General features: G+C 37.2%; 2 protein-coding genes across 10 annotated transcripts in view; both read right to left on the reverse strand.

Moving 5' to 3' along the window:
- The window catches only part of SAMD9 (sterile alpha motif domain containing 9), a 51,766-nt gene extending 38,169 nt beyond the window's left edge, over nucleotides 1–13,597 (reverse strand). Inside the window, exon 1 of the mRNA XM_036230355.1 lies at nucleotides 13,499–13,597. The gene's annotated coding sequence lies outside the window, so the exon portion shown is untranslated. The remainder of the gene's footprint in view (nucleotides 1–13,498) is intronic.
- SAMD9L (sterile alpha motif domain containing 9 like) overlaps nucleotides 1–13,621 on the reverse strand; it is a 34,532-nt gene extending 20,911 nt beyond the window's left edge. For 3 of the 9 annotated variants that reach the window (XM_036230354.1, XM_036230352.1, XM_036230349.1), the window contains exons 1-2: nucleotides 13,499–13,594; nucleotides 5,842–6,000 (exon numbers count right to left, since the gene is read on the reverse strand). The gene's annotated coding sequence lies outside the window, so the exon portion shown is untranslated. Of the gene's footprint in view, nucleotides 1–5,841; nucleotides 6,001–13,498 lie in introns of all 9 variants that reach the window. The other 6 variants (XM_036230347.1, XM_036230348.1, XM_016161312.2 and 3 more) reach the window with 4 other exon arrangements.
- Nucleotides 13,622–14,518: the final 897 nt, after the last annotated feature.

Genomic DNA, 14,518 nt, shown 5'->3' on the forward strand with positions numbered 1-14,518 from the left:
TTTAAGCCCTGAGGTGAGCTAGTGGAAACGTACTGAACTAGCAAGGGGAAGGTCGGTCAATGGGATGTGTGGAGCACACTGAGTTACCTCTGAGTTTACCAATGTTCTTCTCTGTCATTAAGCCATCTGGGTTTGCTAGTTGGCACCCATCTAAGTTAGGCTTCCACCTTCCCACAGAGACTGGGAGACAGAGGCGCAATCTGCTTTGATATTTACATTTCAAAGACATGATTCCCTGGCTCTGGAGAAAGAATCCTGGGTTGTAAAACTGGCAAAATAATGGGAGAATATTTGCATGGATTTTAAAGGGCAAAGAAAGAATTGGCAGTTACAGATGTTTTAAGAAAAGGCAGGCGTTTAGTCAGGTGCCCACGGTTAGGAGGAAGCCCATCTAGAGTTAGCCAGGCTGAGGGGTTCATTAAGGCCATCTTGGTCAAGAGTCAGAGCCAGATAAGGAGAGGAAGGCATCTGTGCTGGGCAGGGGGTGGCAGGGTGAAACAGGAGGTCGATTACATAGAAGAATTGATCCAATAAGGAATTATGCAAAGAAGTGAAAGCCGATTTCTCATTATTAGAGAAGTGGGTTACAAATATGGAAAGAGAGCAACTTGTGACATGGTATGACAATTAGAGATTCCTGTGTGAACTCATGATATTCAGTATATTCAGATTAATAAATATAGCTACGAACGTCTTATCTAGGATCATTCTTTGAGAGGGGAGGAGAGATACCCCAATAGCGATGAACACAACTAGCACCCAGGTCTTGACTTCTAAATGCTTTTTATTTTCCTATAAAGGACCAGGGAATGTTGGAAAAATGGCTGATTCCAGGGATGGGACTGGAAAAATATAAGATAAACATGAAACGTTGCACCAGAAAGCAAAAGAGGGTACAAAGAAAGATGAGGACATGTCAAAAGGTCTCAAAAACCAACTCGAATAGGCTCCCACTAGCCAAATCTAGGACAATTTGAGCATCAAAATAAATGCTGTAGAAACAGATTTTAATACATTGAATGAAATAGAAAACCATTAAGTCTATATAGATATAAACAAATAAATGAATAAATGAAAACTTCAGTGAGAAATGACATATTATAACTTTTCAAATTAGCTCCCTACAAAATACTTATTAAGACAAAGGAGAGAAAGGCTAACATTCCAGTGGAAGAAGCCTAGTCAGTGTGTCTTTTTTCAGCGATATTGTCAAGTCCTCAAGGTGAACATCATCAGTATGGGACAAATGAGAATTATGTTCCACCTGATAGGATACTGTGAGAACACAGCATCACTTCTGTGATGTATTTCTGCCAAGATGCAGAGCTTAAACTTAAGAATTTTGGAATATCAGGCAAACTCAAATTGAGGGACATTCTACAAAATAACTGGCCTGTAATCTTAAAAAGTGCTGAGGTCATAAATATTACAGAAAGATTGAGGAATTGTTCCAGACTGGTAGATACTAAATATAACATGTGTTTCTAAACTGTGTCTTTTTGCTTTAAAGGACATTATTGAGACAAATGGTGAAACGCGAATGAAGTGCAAGGCTTAGCTGAAAGTAATCAGCATTAATATCCTAAGTTAACAAACACCAGTGTTCACTTCCTGATTTTGATATCTGTGTTGTGCTTATGTTTCCTTGTATTGTGGTTAGAATTTCTTTGCTAAAATGCACACTAAAATATTAAAGGATGATTGGACATCTTACTGAAATTATTAATCAAAAGGTTTTCTCCTTGCAGTTCCTGCTAACCTGTAAATTAGTGATAGGCGGGTTTGGGATGATTAAAAATAAAAAAGGAGTCATACAGTTTATACCTATATAACACTCTTAATCCCCAATAAAAGGAAGACGTAGTCTTCTGAAGTCCATTCTCTTCTTCAGGCTCAGGGACTTACCTCGAACAGTTTACCTTCTTATCTTTACACTTTAAATTTCCTACTTTAAATTACATCAGTATACAAATATGTTTAGAGTTTCTGGATTGTCTAAGATATATAATGCTTAGTTTTTTTTTTCTCCTGGAATTAGACTGCATGTATTCATGCACTCAGCATTGTTTCTGAGATTCATCCATATTGATCTAATTGTAGTTAATTTTTCACAGCTATTTAACACTCATTGTATGAAATTCCCACATCTGACTTATCTATGCTTCTACTGATGAATAATTGGCATACCGTAATTCTGAACATTTTCATTCATCTCTTTCGATGCACATGAGCAACAGCTATTCTTGAGAAGATTGCTTGGAAGGCAAGTGCTGTTTGTTAACCACGCACATGATCAGCGTTCCTAAGTAATGCTAAAGTGTTTCCCAAAGTTATCATACCAGTTTATACTGCTACAAATAGTAGAGCAAAAGTTCTTCTGGAGTCAGGGAAAAATGGCATAGATGATAGAGGCTTTGTTTATCCCTGTAATGACCAAATCTAAGTAGTGATAGAAACACTGAGCAAACAGCGAGTAGAGTCACAGGAGATCTAGATGAACAGAATCCCTACAACTAGGGAGAGAAATAAGAAATCAACCTGTAATGGTAGAATGTAGGGGTGAAGATGCAAGGCTGGCCAGTCTGGAGAAGCTGAGTGGGACAGAGGCTATGGCAGCAGCAGCAGCTGCAGACGTTCCTCTAAAGGGGCCATGTCCGCAATCAGACTTTCATGTTGACAGACTCGCTTAGTCTGAGCACCAGCGTCAGGTGGGCTGCTCGCGTGGCACCAGGGACTTATGGGGAGAAACTGAATTGTTGGAGCCATGGCTGGAGATGAGGCTCTCTCCTGGGAAGAAATGCCAGCCATACCCATTATTCCTCTGTTGAGCCCTCAACATTCCCAGTATGTGGACTTGCCCCGCCATAGCTGAGAACTCATTGAACTGGATAACAGACGTTGCTCTGTTCAGAGGATTCCCTGAAACTCCTCTTCCCTCACCTCGTAGCCCCACCCAAGCCACATCCTGGTATGTCCTCAATGAGTCCGTTCCTTCCAGCTGAGCCAACTTCAAGACCCATACTGGTGGCAGCAGGCCTCGTCTTCTGGTATGGACTTTTGAGGTAACTATAAGTACAGCATCTATGGATTGCCTGCTGAATCTTAATAGGTAGCCTCGTAGGCACACAAGTTGAGGCTAAAATTGGCCTGTAGCTGAATCCCTCTCAGGACTGCACCACTGGACACCTACTAGACAAAGCCACGCTAATAAGCCCGGAAGACTTAAGAGCTTTGCTTAGTACATAGAAACAGATACAGAAAGGCAGCCAAAATGGGAAGACAAAGAAACAGAAACCATATGAGAGAAGAGAACAGAGATCCAGATATAATGGAGTCAAATAATCTAACAGATGCAGTATTCAAAACACTGGTTATAAAGATGCTCAATGAACTTAGGGGAAGTATAGCTGAACTCAGCGAGAACTTCAAAAAAGAGATAAAAAACATAAAAATCAAAATGGAAATTATAAAAGGGAACCAGTCAGAAATGAAGAACACATTATCTGAGATGAAGAGTATATTAGAGGGAATCTATAGAGTGGATAAAGAAGAGGATTGAAATACCAATATAGAGGATGGGTAAGCCAAGGACATCCAGTCAAAACAGCAAGATAAAACAAGCAGGGCCATAATAATAATTTAAGAAGCCTATGGGATATAATTAAATGTAAAAATGTATGTCATAGGAGTACCTGAAGGAGAACAAGAAGTTGAAGAACTATTTGAAGAAATAATGATGGAAAACTTCCCTCACCTAGTGAAGGAAATAGACGTACAACCCCAGGAAGCTCAGAGAGTTCCAAGAAAGATTAATCCAAAGAGGCCTACACCAAGACACATTACAATTAAAATGCCAATGGTTAAATACAAAGAAACAATCTTAAAAGCAGCAAGAGAAAAGCAGTTAGTTACCTACAAGGGAGCATCCATAAGACTGGCAGCTGATTTCTCAAAAGAAACCATACAGGACAGAAGGGCTTGGTGCAAAATATTCACCATGATGAAAACCCAGGATCTACAACCAAGAATATTTTATCCAGCAAAGCTATCACTTAGAGTCAAAGAACAGATAAAGAGCTCCTCAGACAAAAACAAGGTATAGAAATTTATCAACACCGAGCCATATTACAGAATATGTTGGAAGGACTTCTTCAAGATAAAAAACACATGTATCAAAAATGTGAATAAAGAATGGTAAAACCTACTTTTCTATCAATTATTACCTCAAATGGAAGAGAATTAAGTGCTGCGACTAAAAGATAGGGTGACTGAATGGATAAGAAAACAAGACCCCTACATATGTTGCCTATAAGAGGCTCACTTCAGATTAAAAGGCACATACAGACGAAAAGGAAGGTGATGGAAAAAGATATTGCCATGATAGACCTAGAGAGTATTGCGCTGAATGAAGTAAGTCAGAGAACAAAAAATAGCCCATGATTTCATGTACATGTGGAATCTAAAGAACAAAATAACAACAGAAATGGAAAGAAATTCATAGATACAGAGAATATTTTGAGGGCTACCAGATGAGTGGAGGGTTAGAGGCGACAGTGAAAAAGGGCAAAAGGATTAAAACTACAAATGGGTAGTTATAAAATAGACATGGTGATATAAAGTGAATTGTACAATGTAACCAAGAGCAACTAATTGTCTATTATATTTCCATAAAGCTGGAAAATAAAAAGAGTTCTTACTCTATATCCTTGCCAACTCTCAGTATTATGAGGCTTCTATTTTTTACCCTTTGGGTGAGTATGTAGTTGTATCTGGTCATGGTTTTAATTTCTGTTTTCCTGATTAGCTTTGAGGTTGAAAATTTTTTCATATTAGTAGGGCTATTGATGCTTACCATTCTATGAAATTTTCTGTTTATTTATTTTTTTACACTTTTCAATCAGATTGGTTATGTTTTTCTTATTTGTTTTAGGATGTTTTAATATGCTCTGTATTCTAATCTTTTATTCACTGTATATATTGTATCTTCTTGTTTTCAGTTTGTCTTTTCAGTTATTTTGTGGTGATAATCAGAAGTTCTTAATCTCAGTGTAGTTGCAAATATGAGTCTTTTCTATATGGTTTCTGCTTTTTCTCTCTTATTTAGAATATCCCTACTTTGAGGTTGTAAGATAGTCTTCCATAATGTTTTATAAATGCTTTCTACTTTTGCCTTCTGTGGAGAGTTGATTGATGTGTAGCATATGAGGCAAGGGGTCCAATTTCATTTATTTCCACAGGGTTAACAAATTGTCACCACACTTTAACTTTAAAAATCCATGATTTTCTTATTGAACTGCAGAACCATACCATATTTCAAGTATCAAAATATTCATTGGCCTACTTCTCAGCTCCATAGTTTGTTTCATTGTGTGTTGGCTACCCCTTTATGAAAAACCAGACTGACTTATTAAGATTGTTTTATAATTAAGTTGATGGCAGGTAAAGAAAGCCTTCCAGTGTGTGTGAGTGTGTGTGTTTAAACTTGTATTGGCTAGTGTTGGACTTTCATCCTTTTGTATTAAAATAAATGAAAGATATTTCCTTCTCAAAACTTAATAAATGAATAAAAAGGAAGATAAAAATCAGAAGGAAAAACCTTCAGCCACATTCAAAGGAAGGGGTATCTCTTTATTTCTTAAACTTAAAGTGTTAATCATGAAAAGAGAGACACAATAATCCAAGAATTGACATGTGGAATCTACTTTCAAAATTCAAAATAAGATAAGTAAGTATAGAAAATCCTGAAAATCCTGAAAATACTCTTAGCTTGTGGTGAAAGCAACCAAAATGGGTCAGCAGACAACAAGGAGGAGAGATGCGAAAGCCCTTGAGAATACAAACCTTTCCTGGCATCTCAGTGTCTCTGTCCTCACTCCACAGGAAAGTAGCAGAGAGATGAGAGAAAAATCAGATTTTTCTAAAGTAGAATATCTTTAGCGGTGAAGGTCAAAAAAGGAAACAGGTAGATAAGATCCAAATGGGGAAGGCATAATGCCCATCCTAAAAGGAATACAGAGGAAAAGCTAATAAATTTGAGTTGCATAAACATGTAAATCACTTTGCAAAAGATATCACAAGATAAACCAAAAGAGCACTGATTAACCAGGCAAACTACAACACCTATAATATCTATAAAGAACTAATTTTCTTAATTTATAAACAATCTGTACAAACCAGTCCAGAAAACCCAGCAACTCAATTTAAAAAAATAAATAAATAAGCAAAGGATATGAAGAGGACTTTCAAGAAAAAAAGAAGTCAGTAAACATGATAATATTCTCAACCTCATAATCAAATGTTTTAAAGCAAAACACTATAAAATATTTTTCTCATATCATGTTTCCAAAATGAAAAAATTTAATAATATCTGGTATGGGGAAAGGCATGGGGAAACAAGTCACATCTCACAGCTACATTAATGAAAAATAAGTAAAAAGAAACAATTGGTGGAAATTTTACTCTCTTAAAACACTGTGACAATGAGAAACCTAGAGCATGTAACATCTCCTAAAAAAATGAATTAGATTTAGTTTCTTTCAGTAATTTGACCTATAGAGATCAAGAAGCTCCAATTTAAAGTGATCTGGGAAGAGAAAAAGAGTGGAGGGGGGAAAATTGCTTTAGATGGACCAGTCTTTAAAGTAAGCCATTTTCGGAAGTGCTGGCAACATTTTCCTTTGTTGGCCTCTCTCTCCACCCAGCCAGCAGGCAGAAGCAGGCGCCAAATCCGAATGCTTTTTCGACTTGGCTAACATCATTCGCCCCACCCTGGCGATTCCCTGAGACCCTGTCCCACCCAGTTTGTGATCAGCAAGAACCTCTTCCAGTGATGGCTCTACTCAGCTTGTCCTGCGGACTTTCCTGAAATCTCTCAAAGGTTCACAAATGCCAGACAAGCAGTGTCTGTCCTTGGCGTGCCCCTTACCTCTTGCTAAGTGGCTGTAGCCCTGCACTAGTGGCAGCTGGCCTTGGTTAACAGCTAAGCTTCTTTCAGGTGCCTCCAAGCCTAGCACAGGTGGCAAAGGTCTGCAAATCACATTACAGCTCCTACCAGGTGGCCTCAGGCAGGGCACAGGCAGCAGCTGATCTTGGCTGCACCAGAGTCCCCTCTCAGGAGGCCACAGAACCAACACATCCAGTGGTGGGCTTCAGGCCACAACGGAGCACCACCCAACCTGCAACACAAATGACACACCCACACGGTGGTAGGCAGCAGGGCCCTGCTAAAACAAATGCCTCTTTGAGGGGTCAGCCTGTGCACAGCATCCTGTCTGCTATAGTCACAGCCATTTCTCACAACCAGTAAGCCTGAGGGTGAATCTCTCCCCCTGACATTGCAACAGCAATCGAGGCTCAACTACAACTGGAGGGCACATACAGCCCACACCAAGGACACCCCTGGAGCACCCAGCTCAGGTGACCAGGGAGACTGTGCTACTTGGCCCCATAGAAGAACTACTACATAAGGCCACTCTACCAAGACCAGGAGACAGAGAAGAACTACCTAATACATAGAAAAAACATAGGGAGGCAGCCAAAATGAAGAGACCATGAAATATGACCTGAATGAAAGAACAGGACAAAACTCCCAGGAAAAGAATTCAATGAAATGGGAACAAGCAATATACCAGGTGCAGAATTCAAAACAATGGTTATAAGGATCCTTGATGAACTTAAGTTATATAAATGTCATCACTATGTTGTATTCCTGAAAGTAATATAATATTGTGTGTCAACTACAATCAAAAAATTTTTAAAAATTAAGAAAAAATAAAAAGAGTTGGCTAGAGGAGCATATTGTCAGCAGTTGCTTTTAGGTACCTGATGATTACTCTCTCACAGCTGAAGGGCAAAAATAAAAGGGGATCTATATGATGGTGTGTTTATGACAGGGGTATTCAATGTGACATGATTTTTTAAAAGGAAAAAGCTATATATCACATTAAACTTTGGAGATAATTAGCCTGGGAGTGGCTGAAATTCCAAAACTAAGCTGAGGGACTTATTAAACAAAGTTTGGAAGAAAAAAATAAATAAAGTAAGCCCCTTTTGTGGGACTACATGAAACTACATTAAAGGTCACCATTTACAGAATGAAAAGGCAAGCTATGGAATGAGAGAATATATTTATGAATTATATAACTGATAATATCCATAACATAGTAAAAACTCCTACAGCTCTACAACAATGAAAGATAACTCAATATGAAATTGGGCAATGGATTTGAATAGACATTTCTCCAAAGATGATATCCAATGACCAATAAACAAAAAAAGATGCTCAACATTACTAATCATCAGAGGAAAGCAAACCAAAGCCACAATGATATATCATTTCACATTCATTATGATAACTATTAAAAAAAACTACCTTGAAAATAACAAGTATTGGCACAGATGTGGAGAAATAGGAAGGAACTCTTATGCAATGTTAGTGAGAATGTAAAGTGGTACAACCTACATGACATACTCTAAAACGATGGTTAAATTTCTCAAAACGGAAAGGGAATGGTAAGAGAAGGAACCTTGAAACATGAGGAAGAGAAAAAAAAACATGGTAAGCAAAAATAGTGGTAACTATTGATTTTTCTAAGTTACGTTTGATTGTTGCAGTACTATCTGATATAGTTTTGAATGTATGTAGTGGAAGTATTTAAAATAAATATATCATGAGTGGATAGGATAAGGGGATATATGGGAAGAAAGATTTCTACACTTTGCTCAAATAAAACAACACACTTAGGCTGTCATAAATTATGTATATATAATGTAACATCTAGAGCATCTGTTAGAAAAAGCTGTATGAAATGATATATCCAAAAAAAATGCAGATAAAAGTGGAATTGTAAAATATATCAAATAATGCACGGGAAGTCAGGAAAATAAGATAGAGAAATTTAAAATAGAGAACCAACAGGAACAAAAAATAAAATAGTAGACATATGTATTAATACATCGATAACCACATTAAATATAAATAGCCTAAATACAGAAATTCAAATATAGAATTGTTAGATTGGATTAAAAACACGATGTAAGTATACCCCATCTAAAAGACACTCCCTTGAAATAGAGTAATATAGGTAGGAAGAGGTAAAAGTATGGATAAAGATACCTAATAAAAATTTTAATTAATAAGTACAGGAGTGGCTATATGAATGTCAGATAAAGTAGACTTCAGAGACTGAGTAATATTATATTATAATAAAAGGGTCAATCCAACAAGGTAACACAACAATCCAAAAAGTGTCTGCTTTAAACCAGAATTTGCAAAATGTTTAATCACTGAGAGAACTTTTTAGTTTCAGACTAATCCAGTTACAGTTTGAAATTTCAACACATTTCTTTTAGCAATTGAAAGAAGAACTAGACAGAATATTAGTGAGGACATATATAGAAGAATTCAGCACCATCAACTAACAGGTTTCAAACCATAGACTATCCAACAACAGCAGAACGGCATTCTCTTCAAGTGCCTAAGATAGATCATATCCTAAATGATAAAATAAACTTCAATAAATTTAAAAGAATTGAAATCATGCAGAATATATTTGCCAAACACAATGGAATCTTATAAGAAATTGATAACAGAAAGGTAAGAGGAAAACACTAAAAGCACACATTCCTAAATAATTCATGGACCAAAAAAAGTCACAGGTAAAATAAAAAAAATACACTGCAGTGACTGAAAATGTAAATACAATATATAAAAATTTGTGAGACACAGTTAAAGGAGTATTAAAAGGAAAATACATAGCAATAAATGTATATATTAGAAAAGAAGTAAAGTCTCAAAATAAGCTCTTACCGCAAAGACCTAGAAAAATTTGAAAAAGAAAAGCAAAATAAGCCAAAAGCAAGCAGAAGGAAAGAAATAAAGAAGAGCAGAAATCAATGAAGTTGAAAACAGAAATATAATGGAGAAAGTTATATAATAAAATGAAACAAAGATCTGCTTCCTTGAAAAGATCGGTAAAATTGACAAACTCCTAGCAAGCCTGAAAAAGAATAAAAAAGAAGAGACACATTTACCAATATCATTTGTCTTTGGGTGGTGAATCTACAGTGCAGTATACAGATAACGAATTATTGAAATCTACGCTTGAAACCTATATAATTTCGTTAACCAATGTCACCTCAATAAATTTAATTTAAAAAGAACTGAAACAGTGGACATCATTTTGAAACTTTTAGACATAAAATGGACAATAAAGGAATATTATTCATACATAAATTTGACAACCCAAATGAAAAGGACCAATTTTTCAAAAAAAAAAAACCCAATCTTCCACAACTCACTCTATATGAAATACATCTTTTGAATAGTCACGTAACTTCAAAGAAGATTGGGTTTTTAATTTCAAAAATCTCCCCCCAAAATCTCTGGGCCCAGACAAATTCACTGGAGAATGCTACCAAATGTTTAAAAAATTAACACCAATTCTACAAAATCTCTCCTAAAGCAAAAGGAATACTCTCTAATTCATTTTTTTGAAGGCAGTATTACCTTGATAACAAAGTCCTTGCAAGCTCAGCCTCCGGGTGGGCTCCCATGGACCTAGGCTCTGCCCCACCTCAGTGCCCCTGAGGCCTCAGGCTCCAGGCAGGCCCCAGCAGATTCAGGCTCCCACCTCACCTTAGTACCAGGCCGGCTCCCATACCCAGGCTCTCTACTTGCCCTAGAACTGGCCTCATAGACCCAGACTCCAGATTGGCTCCTATGGACTGAGGCTCCCAGCCTGCCCCAGCCTCCATAAGGACCTAGGCACACAGGCTGAGTAATAATCATAGCGATAGCAATAATAATAAAAGACAATAGATAACAAGTGTCAGCAAGGATGTGGAGAAGAGGGAATCCTTGTACACAGTTGGCAGGAATGTAAATTGGTATGGCCATTAAGGGAAAGAGTGTGGAGATTCCTCTCAAAGTTAAAAATAAAACTACTACATCTGATCCAGCAAACTCACTTCTGAGTATGCATCAGAAGGAAATGAAATGAGTATCTTGAAGAGATATCTGCACTGCTATATATACCACAGCATTTTCACGTATGGAAACAATCTAAGAGTCCATCAAAAGTTGAGTAGATAAAAAAGATGTGATATATATACGCATACAATGTAGTATACAATGTGGTACACACACACACACACACACACACACACACACACACATATCTATATAATGGAATATTACTCAGCCATGAGAAAGAAGCTGGGAAGCCATGAATGGAGAGCTCTCATGCACTACCCCCTGTAGTTTTTGTAACAAGAAGAAGGAACATTTCCTCCCTGCTGACTCATACTGAGATCAGCAACAGCAACTGCCTTCCACTTGCTGCCAATAAGAAACTGCCACAACTTTGTATACCTGTTCCCCACCAATGGGCTCCTGTTAAAACAGGCACTACTTTTCCTGTTTGTATAACCTGTTCAGCCCAATGGGTCATGTTTAAAACAAGTGCCTCACATACCTCAAGTTTTCTTTTTAAGTAGACCCTCTTTTGTCTCTTTAGACTGGCCTATGGTTGCTACAGTTTTGTATGTCCAAACTAGTTTCCTCTGCTATATATCCAAATAAGTGATTTGCTGATCAATAAACCTTTGTGTTCATTTTTTTTTTGTTCAATTTTAAACTGATTTATTTTATATCTCAATCTCATTAGTGTTTACAACGATGAAACATAACAATCTCATTAGAAGTTATACCTTAAGATTTATTCATTTCATATGAATTATACTTTATTTAAAAAGCCAATGATGCCTTCAAAATACATGATAAACAAATGAATGAAATAAAAGAGGTGCTTGCATAGAAAAAGATGATGGTATGCTACCAATCAAAGATAATTAATTCAATTCTGGGCATCTGAAGTCCAAAAGTTTTACTAGAGATTTATTAGTGCAGACTCAGATGACAGGAATAGCTTTTGTTTTTACATGCCACTGTTGATTCATACTGGTTTTATAGTTGTCTAAAACTTGATCCCACCCTCCTCTAATGACTGCTATCTGAGTCATTTCTGTGTGTCCATTTGCTAAGCCTCATCTACTCTACCCTATAAAAGTACAGCTCACTTCGGTTGCATCTACAGTATTGTAACACTTAAAGCAGGGGGTACCCGGATCCTTCTGCTCCTGGCAGGATTCTGGCTCCTGAGTCCTCCTATCTAGAATTCTTATGCCCTATCTCTTGCCCCATCCTACCATTACAATAATTCTCCCAGAGTCTCCCTGACATCATGACAGATTTACAAACTCGGCCCTTATCTCCTAAATGATACCTCAAAAACCGGATTATGAGACTGAGTGGTGAATTATTTGGATTATTTGATTCATGCATGAGCTGCATACCATATACATGTAATACAAACAAAAAGCCAGGTGGATGGGGACCTGGGCCTGAATGTTGGTTTGGGAATGTGAGCAAATAAAAAAGGAATGACTTTTGTCTGTATTCTCTAAATAGAGGAAATAGCTTTAAAATATGATCGAACAGCTTGCACTTTCACATTGCTTCCTTTAAAGCCTCTATCCGAGACTTGTTGGCTGTGCCTTTCAAACACTTACTTTAAAAAAACTGTTGAAGGTGATACTCTTGGAGAATATATGCTAGAGAAATGATTTCTATTTAACATCTGTGCTTTGCCCATTTATACCACTGTTCAGAAATATTTCACATATGAATGATTTCTTTATACCCTCCCTCGTTCCAGAATAGTTTTCAGAAAGTGATCCAGGATCATACATATATGAAAACCCTTAGGCAAAGAAATCAGGGGGATGGCCTAAAAATAACTGTTTTCAATTTCATATATTATACTAGATGCGGCTTAAAAATTTGGTTCTGAGCATCTTAGCAACCAGTATAAAAAAAGAAAACAATTTGTTACACAATCGAACCCACATATATTTATTAACTGCAGGGTTAAATGTAGGGTCTGCTAGCTTTTCTAAAAAGAGTTGCAGATCAGGTGTTGCTGGGAGGCAGTCAGATTTTAACCTAGGATATTTAGCAGAAGCACTTAGCTGCTGTAATTTCAAGGACTTCGGTAGCAGCTTGTCTATTTCTCTGTCTTTGTCTCTACCTGTCTCCTTTCTGTCTCTCTGCCTCACATCTGTCTGTCTCTATATATCATCTGACACTAATGTCTGCCACTTACTTCTTAGAGTAGATGGTGGAAGGTATCTTTAATTATTGCAAAGTACATCTTAAAGTTTTCATTCTATGTTCTTTCTGAAGATACTTCAGATTCCTAGGGAGACTTCATCAATAAAAGTGCCTTTAGTTTACGAGGCATCTTTTATTGGAGTGTTATGACTCATTTTTCAACTAACATAAAGCAGATTCCTGTCACAGCAATGAATAGAATTTCTAAACTTAAAAATATTATTTTTGGTTTTGGAGTAAATTTCAATTTTCTAACTGAAAAGATTCTTTCCTATTCAGTAACACGCTATAGGTAGCAATAATATTAACAAAGGATATTGTACTTACCCAGATTGTGTTTCGAATTTCTTCTACATAAATAAAAAGAAAACCATGTGTTTTGGTGCAGAAAACATCTAACGTCTGTATGTTCTTCCTTCAGCGATGTTAGAGACAACCATTTTCTTTCTTTTTCTGTGAAAGTTTAGTCTCTGCTTTTACCTCAATCTGAGCTTGAACTGGCTCAGAAACAACAGGGTGTGTCTCAGAAATGGGTATGTTGAAACCTAGCAAGTCGGGGAAAGATACCCCGGTTTCGATTTCATTTCCTAGATCTGATTTTATAGGAATGACTGTTCTCTCTGAAATGTTCTTTTTTTTTTTTTCCCCTCCCCCAGTAAGTGCTTACTCTGCCACCTTCTGGTCTGTTTGGTTAAAATCCAGAGATTTCAAATCTGTTCTGTGCTTGAGAGTTTTGAGGACTGCCAAGAGCCCTGTCGTCTTAGCTACAGAAAAACTCTGGGATATTCTGAGTAGATCCCTTGTGAACACTGGTTTTCACTGCTATTGGGAGCGGTATGAAGCAGCTTATCGTGGTATTTCACTGGCTTTCCAGGGTTGACTAACCATCCATCTCTGTTTTCCTAAAGTATAAAGTAATGGCCTTCAGAGACTCTTCTGAGCTCTCCACGAATGTTCAAGGATCCTGGGTTAGTTCTGGAGGACAGACTAGGGTTACAGCCTCTCCATGGCCACAGTACAGAGATTTACCTTTTGCAAGGGTCAGTTTCAGGGCCAGGTAGAGAACTGCCTAAGTGAGAGCCACACGAACAGTTAACATTAAAAAAAATTATCAGTAAATGCTAACACTTACTGTGTGTGCTCATATAGCTTTTCGTTTTCACATTCCGCTGTTGATTCACACAGGTTTTTGAATGTTTGTTAGGCATTTATTATGTACCAGGTGCTTTTGTAGGTGCCTTATATTAACTTATTTACTCTTCATAACTGCCCTCTGAGGTAGATGCTTTATTATCTACATTTTACAGCTGGAGAAACTGAAACACAGAGACATTAAATAACGTGACT

The sequence above is a fragment of the Rousettus aegyptiacus genome, unplaced genomic scaffold, assembly GCF_014176215.1.
Source record: "Rousettus aegyptiacus isolate mRouAeg1 unplaced genomic scaffold, mRouAeg1.p scaffold_m13_p_13, whole genome shotgun sequence".
NCBI classification, from domain to species: Eukaryota; Metazoa; Chordata; class Mammalia; order Chiroptera; family Pteropodidae; genus Rousettus; species Rousettus aegyptiacus.